This window comes from Quercus robur, chromosome 1 (genome assembly GCF_932294415.1).
Source record: "Quercus robur chromosome 1, dhQueRobu3.1, whole genome shotgun sequence".
Lineage (NCBI taxonomy): Eukaryota > Viridiplantae > Streptophyta > Magnoliopsida > Fagales > Fagaceae > Quercus > Quercus robur.
The window spans coordinates 38013530-38021872 of record NC_065534.1 but is presented as its reverse complement, the minus strand read 5'-3'; the positions used below and the strand labels follow the sequence as shown (position 1 = coordinate 38021872).

Below are 8343 nucleotides of genomic sequence, written 5' to 3'. Positions count from 1 at the left end.
CCCTTTAAGTTAAATTTCCAGCCCAACTTGAATGATCTCGATTGGATATCTAAGCCGAAAGTTATGCTAAAAATACTAACTGATGTGCAGGTTGGAATCCTAATCTGAATTGGACTTGGATTTGGTGCAAATTTCCTTTGTTTCATTCTCCAATTGGACTTAAATTTAATTGGGTTGGCCTTCTTTAACTTCATCATGGCCCTTGTAAAAGTAAAGTCCATTACCTTTCTTTTTTGCACAAATCCACTTGTTTAATTTCATTCTCCTACAAAGGACAAATTCACGCAATAAAATTCAATTGAGCACAAAATTGATTATTTAGCATTATTCCAAAACCAAATATAAAATGCATGAATTAACTCAAAATAAGTATGATAATACTTTCTAACAATGATATAAATATGCTATCAATGCACATTATATATATATATATATATATTTATGGTAAGACTTAGGTACAATACTTAGGTGTTGTTCCTTAAATTTCTCTTTTAAAATTCTGCCATGTGGATTTTTTCTCATGGGATGAAAATGTATCTTTTAGTTAAGTAGCCACATGGCTGAATCTTAAGAGAGGAATCTAAGGAACAGCACCTAAGATATTGTATCTAAGTTTTGTCCATATATATATATATATATATATATATATAAAGGAAATTTTCAAAATTTTGGGGGGGCCATGGCCCCCCACCCAAATACATGGCTCTGCTAACGTAGCATCCTCAACACTTGTACCGGTCCACAGAACCAAAGCCTCTTGTAGCACTTTTTTGCCACTTTTCACCTAACAGAAGTCGACGATCCGATTAGGCTCCAAAGTCACTATTCCTTCCTTGGTGACAATTGGTAATTCTACAATTGTACAGTCAGCTGCACCTAACTGTTTCTTTAGCTGAGAAACATGGAATACTTGTCACACCCCAAACCCAAAAGGGTCTAAAACATGAGAAAAACATCTTTAGGGTATCTGTAGATTTTTCCTTTTTGGCAAATCAAACTATAGGAGATCTTTATTTTCCTTTCTTTTTCACAACATTAAGAATACATAATTATACTAAAATCTCCACATTACAAGTTAGAACTCCATAACACATTTACAAATAATAACTAAAAATCATGTACCTCCACATAATACATGAATATATTACAAAGCTCATTAAATTACACAAAGTCATAATCTTATCAAGATTAAGGACCTTAACATCGAGTCTAGGCCTACCACGCCAAAGGCTAACAAACCTCAAGCAGCCCACCTCCAATAGAATTAATTAAGATCTCGTTGAACATAGCAAGATCGAGTCACCAACCATTTACAGCAAAAGTCTCCAAAAATAACATAGCACTCTAATCATCACCAAAGAAGTAAGCTCCATACCCAAGGTATAGCTAGTAAATTTAAAAAACTGTTAGAGGGTGGGATGAACTAACGCCCAGTATATAGCATAATTAATGGGGGTGGGGGAAATGCAAGTTTCATTTTCAATAATAATAATAATAATAATATGACAAGAATGATTAAATAATGAAACGCAAAGTTTCTCAAAGTAAATACCTTGAAACTATATACTATAATCTGTGAGCATAAACAATATAATTTCCAAAACCATAATATCTAACATAAGATAAATTATCACAAATTTTACCACACTACCAAATAGGCTAGTTAGGGGATCTACCCATTCACAACTGGCATGATATTGTCCTCTCCGGTATGCAAACTCTTGACCCCAAGGACAACAGCCTCACCCATACCCTCAAGGTTTTTCTCTCCCCCCATGGGCAGCAGAAAAAGCGCGTCAAATAGGACCTCTCTTAAATGTGGTTTCTTGGCCCCATGGACAGTAGCCTCACCCACACACAATCAAGGAACCTCTTCCCCTCATAGGCAACAGGGATGAACACGTCATCCAAAGTGAAAGGGCACTGACCTGGATTTGATTCTATTGTCACAAAGACTATGGAGACCAAATCGGGTGATCATCGGGAAATCACACATGACATGGTGTTAAAACAACTCACAGGTTACATTACTTTGAAACACATAGTTCATATCCAGGTAGTTTCAGAAAAACCTTAAATAATCTAACTTATACAAAGTTTTTAAGGTTTTCAACTTCATTTTTGTCAAGAGATTTTTTATCAATTTCCCATATAATAAGACAAGATAAGCATCCTTTAAATTTTTTAATATACCATAAAATCTAAGATTAATTAAAAGATGTTCATTTTTCTATATCAACAATTCATGCATTTCCTCAAATGCAATACCAAATATGATGCATTTTCATATATAATCATATATATATATATATATATATATATATATATATATATTAAGGTTACAACACAATAATTTTTAGGAAAATATAGTTTCCATAAGTAGTTTCCAAAAGCGTGTTCAACCCCAAAACAACATTTATGCAAAATGTTTATTTTTCAAAAATCCCATTAAAAAGCTACTTACCTCACAACCGTAAAATCCTAATTCTCCAAGCTCCAAGGAGATTAGCTAGAACCTAAACAATATTAAGTAAACCTATCACAATAAGCATAGAGCTTGAAATTGCATCTAACCACAATTTAGGAATTGCCAAAAGAGCACTTAATTAGGTAGGCCTAGTATTTAACCCTCATCAATAATGATGTATTCCACTTCCAAAATTTCTCAACAAATTGATTCACAAGGCATAAACTCCAATTTATAAAGTTAACCCATTTAATATGATCTCCAACATCATGACTAACTTCCATAAAATTTACACTACATCAATAAGAGACCCATGAAAACAAAATCAAAATATCCTCCAAGACAAGAAATTTAGAACTTTAACTAGGTCCAAATAAACCCAATGGCAATGGAAAATTAGATTTACCAACCATCACATGTTATAACTCAAAACCCCTAAATTTTCCACCATAAATAAACCTTAGGTAGTCATTATTAGCACAAACCATATACCCACTCATCAAATAATTCCACCAATACAAAACCCATACATACAAACAAATAAATATCATTTCCAATGTTCATAAATCACATGGGTATCATTATTAAAGCTTAGATAAACAATAACCTCAAGCAAAAGTGTAAAACCCACCAAAAAGATTAGAAATTTTTACCTCAAAAAAAGGGTGTGAAGGTGCTTATAGGTTCACAAGAATTTTCTGGTGATCTTACCAGAAAATGATGGTGGAAATGGTGGTATGGAGGTACTGTCGGGAGAGTTTGAGAGAGTGAAGAGAAGTGTTAGACCGGAAATGAAAAAGAAGAAAAAATAAAGAAATGAGAAGTGAGGAGCCGGTCAAAGAGATAAGGGGATGAGTGAAAATGAGTGGTGGGGAAGGGTGTTAGGTGGGGTAGTTGGGAGGCACGTGGGAACTAAAAGAAATCTGCCCCCCCCCCCCTTTTTTTTTTTTTGTGTGTGTCTAACTGGGACGTTACATTCTTCCCCTCTTATAAAAATTTCATCCTCGAAATTTTACGTACCTTGATTCTGAAAAAGGCTTGGGTATCTTGACAACATATCATCCTCACGCTCCCAAGATGCCTATTTCACTGAATGATTCTTCCAAAGTACCTTTACCCAAGATATTGTTCTATTGCGAAGCACTTGCTCCTTACGATCCAAAATCTCTACTGGAACTTCTTCATATGATAAGTCATCTCTAATCTGAAGAGGCTCATAACTCAAAACATGTGAAGGATCAGGAATGTATTTCCTTAACATAGACTCATGGAAAACATTATGAATTCCTGACAGGGCCAATGGTAGGGCAATTCTATATGCAACTTCATCCACTCTCTCCAAGACCTCAAAAGGCCCTACAAACCTAGGGCTTAACTTACCCTTCTTACCAAATCACATTACTCCTTCCATTGGTGCAACCTGTAGGAAAACTTTATCTCCAATTTCAAGTTCCAAAGCCTTCCTTTTAATGTCATAATAGCTTTTCTGTCTACTTTGTGCTGCTCGTAGTCTATCACGAATCTGATTTACCTTTTCACAAGTCCTCTGAATAATCTCTAGCCCCAAGATTTTTCGTTCTCCCACCTCATCCCAACAAATTGGGGATCTACACTTTCTCCCATGCAAAGCCTCATAAGGTGCTGCTTTAATACTTGAATGGTAACTATTATTGTAAGCAAACTCCACCAAAGGTAAGTGACTAGCCCAACTCCCATTAAAATCCAAAACACATGCTCTCAACATATCTTCTAAAGTTTGAATAGTCCTTTCAAACTGTCCATTTGTCTGAGGGTGGAAGGCTGTGCTAAAATCCAATCTAGTACCTAAGGCCTTTTGCACACCACCCCTAAAATGAGAAGTAAACCTTGGATCTCTATCTGAAACAATAGAAGGGGTACTCCATGAAGTCTCACAATCTCATCAACATAGAGCTGTGCTAACTAATCAAGAGAGTAATTCATCCGAATAAGGAGAAAATGAGCTGATTTTGTCATTCTATCAACAATCACCCAAATAGCATCGTCACCCTTAGGAGATCTCGACAATCCTAAAACAAAATCCATATTAATTTTCTCCTAACAAACCTAAGGGTCATTGGTGCAACACCTTAACCTGCTAACAAGTCAAGCATTGCTCTACAAAGTGAGCAATCTCTCTCTTCATATTATTCCACCAAAAGTTTTCACGAAGATCATGGTACATCTTTGTACTACCCGGATGTATTGTATATAGAGAATAGTGAGCCTCCTCTAAGATATCCTTTTTAATCAATGGATCATTTGGTACACAAAGTCTACTCCCAAATCTCAAAGCACCATCCTCAGAAATAGAAAATTCGGGTTTCTTTCCACTACGCGCCTCATCCATGATTTCCTTTAAATGTGGGTCATCGACCTGTGACAATTTAATTCTTTCCACCAAGGTTGGTTGAACACTCAAACTAGCTAGGTAGGCCTCTGAATGGCCCATAACAACCTCAATCTCCATCCTTTCAAGATCTCGAATAATTTCCTTTCGAGTGGTTAGCAAAGCAGTTGAAAAACTTGAAGACTTTCTACTAAGAGAATCAACTACAATATTAGCCTTACCAGGATGATAGTTAATAGAGCGATCATAATCCTTAACTCGTTCCAACCATCTTCATTGCCTCACATTTAACTCCTTCTGGGTAAAGAAATACTTTAAACTTTTATGATCAGTGAGAAACTCTCATCTTTCCCCATACAAATAATGTCTCCAAATTTTCAAAGTAAAAACAATTGCAGCCAACTCCATGTCATGAGTGGGATAATTTTTTTCATAATTTTTCAACTGATGAGAGGCATAAGCCACAACCTTCCCATTTTGCTTCAACATACAACCAAGTCCCTTATGAGAAGCATCACTATAAATGACAAAACCCCCCGTACTTGAAGGGATAGTTAATACTAGAGCTGTGAACAATCTCTGCTTTAGCTCTTGGAAGCTTTTCTCACATTCTTCATTCCACTCGAATTTAACATTTTTTCGAGTTAATTGTGTCAAATGAGCTACAATACAGGAAAATCCCTCTACAAATCTTCTATAGTAACTAGCAAGGCCCAAGAAACTTCTAACCTCACTCACATTTGTAGGCCTATCCCAATTAACCACCACTTCTATCTTATTAGGATCCACTCTAATTCCATCCTTAGATATCACATGACCCAAGAATACTGCTTGATTCAACCAGAATTCACACTTCTTCAGTTTAGCATACAACTTCCTTTCTCTTAGAATCTGTAAAACAATCTTCACGTGTTCTTCATGCTCTTCTTGACTCTTAGAATAAATCAAAATATCATCAATGAACACAATGACAAATCGATCCAAGTACTCATGAAATACCCTATTCATCAAGTCCATAAAAGCAGCAGGGGCATTAGTTAATCCAAACGACATCACCAAAAATTCATAATGATCATATCTAGTCTGAAAGCCGTTTTCGGTATGTCCTCACCCTTAATATTTAACTAGTGGTAACCAGAACAAGACCAATCTTATAAAATACTTGTGCTCTTTACAACTGATCAAATAGGTCATCAATATGAGGCAAAGGATATTTTTCTTAATAGTAACTCTATTTAGCTCACGGTAATCGCTACATAACCTCATAGACCCATCATTTTTCTCAAAACAACGCACACTAGTATGTTAAGAAGCCAACCAATCCATGCCCAAAATGACATCAAAATCATGCATATCTAGTAACACTAAATCAGCCAATAACTCTCTACCCTCAATACAAATTATACAATACTTAAGCACAAGATTAGTCATTAAAGTATCACCAACAAGGGTAGAAACCGATAACTCAAAATCAAGTAATTCAGGGCTCTCAATAACTTTTCCATCTTTAGCAACCAATTCTGCTGCCATTGGATCAGGCTCCCCATTAAATGTTGGAGGGTTTTGCTTATGGAACTCCACAAAAGAACAACCCTCCTACCTATACTTACCACCCTAGACCGATCTAGCAATCCTAGCATAGATCCTGTTTGCCACCTCATCAATCTCACCACCAACAGGAGTGATAAATCTCTCATGCTCTTGGCATTGCCTAAGACCATGCTCTGGAGCTGCAACCTCATCTGCATGCCTTACTTTATGTGCTTTCTTTTTAGGAGGCATAGTGTACCAAGGTACTTATACCTATACCCAAAAAAACAAGCAAGTAAATCACAAGGCAACATAGAAGGTTAGCATAGAAAAGATAGATAAGGAAAAAGGAATAGTAGGTGGAAGTTGAAACAAAGGTACAAAATAAAGAATTCATCAAACCCCTAATGCTCTGACTTAGATAAAAATCAACTCTTATTCTCAAAGTCTACAGAATCATAACCTAAGCTCTGATACCATAACTGTCACACCCCAAACCCAAAAGGGTCTAAAACATGAGAAAAGCATCCCAAGGATACCTGTAGATTTTTCTTATCAAAGATTAAATAAAAGATGCTCATTTTTCCATATCAACAATTCATGCATTTCCCCAAATGTAATACTAAATATGATGCATTTTCATATATAATCATATATATATTAAGGTTACGACACAATAGTTTTTAGGAAAATATAGTTTCCATAAGTAGTTTCCAAAAGCATGTCCAACCCCAAAACAACATTTATGCAAAATGTTTATTTTTCAAAAACCCCATTAAAAAGCTACTTACCTCGCAACCGCAAAATCCTAATTCTCCAAGCTCCAAGGAGATTAGCTAGAACCTAAAGAATATTAAGTAAACCTATCACAATAAGCATAGAGCTTGAAATTGCATCTAGCAACAATTTAGGAATTGCCAAAAGAGAACTTAATTAGGCAAGCCTAGTATTTAACCTCATCAATAATAATGTATTCCACTTCCAAAGTTTCTCAACAAATTGATTCACAGGGCATAAACTCCAATTTATAAAGTTAACCAATTTAATATCATCTCCAACATCATGACTAGCTTTCATAAAATTTACACTACATCAATCAGAGACTCATGAAAGTAAAATCAAAATATCCTCTAGGACAAGAAATTTAGAACTTCAACTAGGTCCAAATAAACCCAATGGCAATGAAAAATTAGATTTACCAACCATCACATGTTATAACTCAAAACCCCTAAATTTTCCACCATAAATAAACCTTAGGTACTCATCATTAGCACAAACCATATACCCACTCATCAAATAATTCTACCAATACAAAACTCATACATACAAACAAATAAATATTACTTCCAATGTTCATAAATCACATGGGTATCATTATTAAAGCTTTGATAAACAATAACCTCAAGCAAAAGTGTAAAACCCACCAAAAAGATTAGAAATTTTTACCTCAAAAAAAGGGTGTGAAGGTGCTTATAGGTTCACAAGAATTTTCCAGTGATCTTATCGAAAAATGATGGTGGAAATAGTGGTATGGAGGTACTGTCGGGAGAGTTTGAGAGAGTGAAGAGAAGTGTTAGACCAGAAATGAAAAAGAAGAAAGAAAAAAAGAAATGAGAAGTGAGGAGTCGGTCAAAGAGATAAGGGGATGAGTGAAAATGAGTGGTGGGGAAGGGTGTTAGGTGGGGTAGTTGGGAGGCACGTGGGAACTAAAAGAAATCTGCCCTTTTTTTTTTTTTTTTTTTTTTTTGTCTGACTGGGATATTACAATACTAGATGCAAAAGTGAGTTTTGGTGGTAATTCTAGGCGATAAGCCACCTTTCCCACTCACTCAAGTACACAGAATGGGCCATAAAACTGAGATGAAAGTTTCATGTTTCTACAAACTCATATATATTGACCTTTGTTGAAAGGGCTGGAGCTTGAGATAGACAAAATTACCATGTTCAAATTCTTGTTCTTGGCGATGACGGTCAGCAT

General features: G+C 35.5%; 1 long non-coding RNA gene across 1 annotated transcript; it reads right to left on the bottom strand.

Annotated features, from left to right (window-relative positions):
- Positions 1 to 1086: 1086 nt before the first annotated feature.
- Positions 1087 to 7982, bottom strand: LOC126689092 (uncharacterized). The gene is made up of 3 exons (XR_007644422.1): positions 7812 to 7982; positions 7157 to 7208; positions 1087 to 1386 (listed from the first exon to the last, which is right to left on the bottom strand). It is a non-coding gene; the product is annotated as an uncharacterized LOC126689092 (long non-coding RNA).
- Between the last annotated feature and the right edge of the window lie 361 nt (positions 7983 to 8343).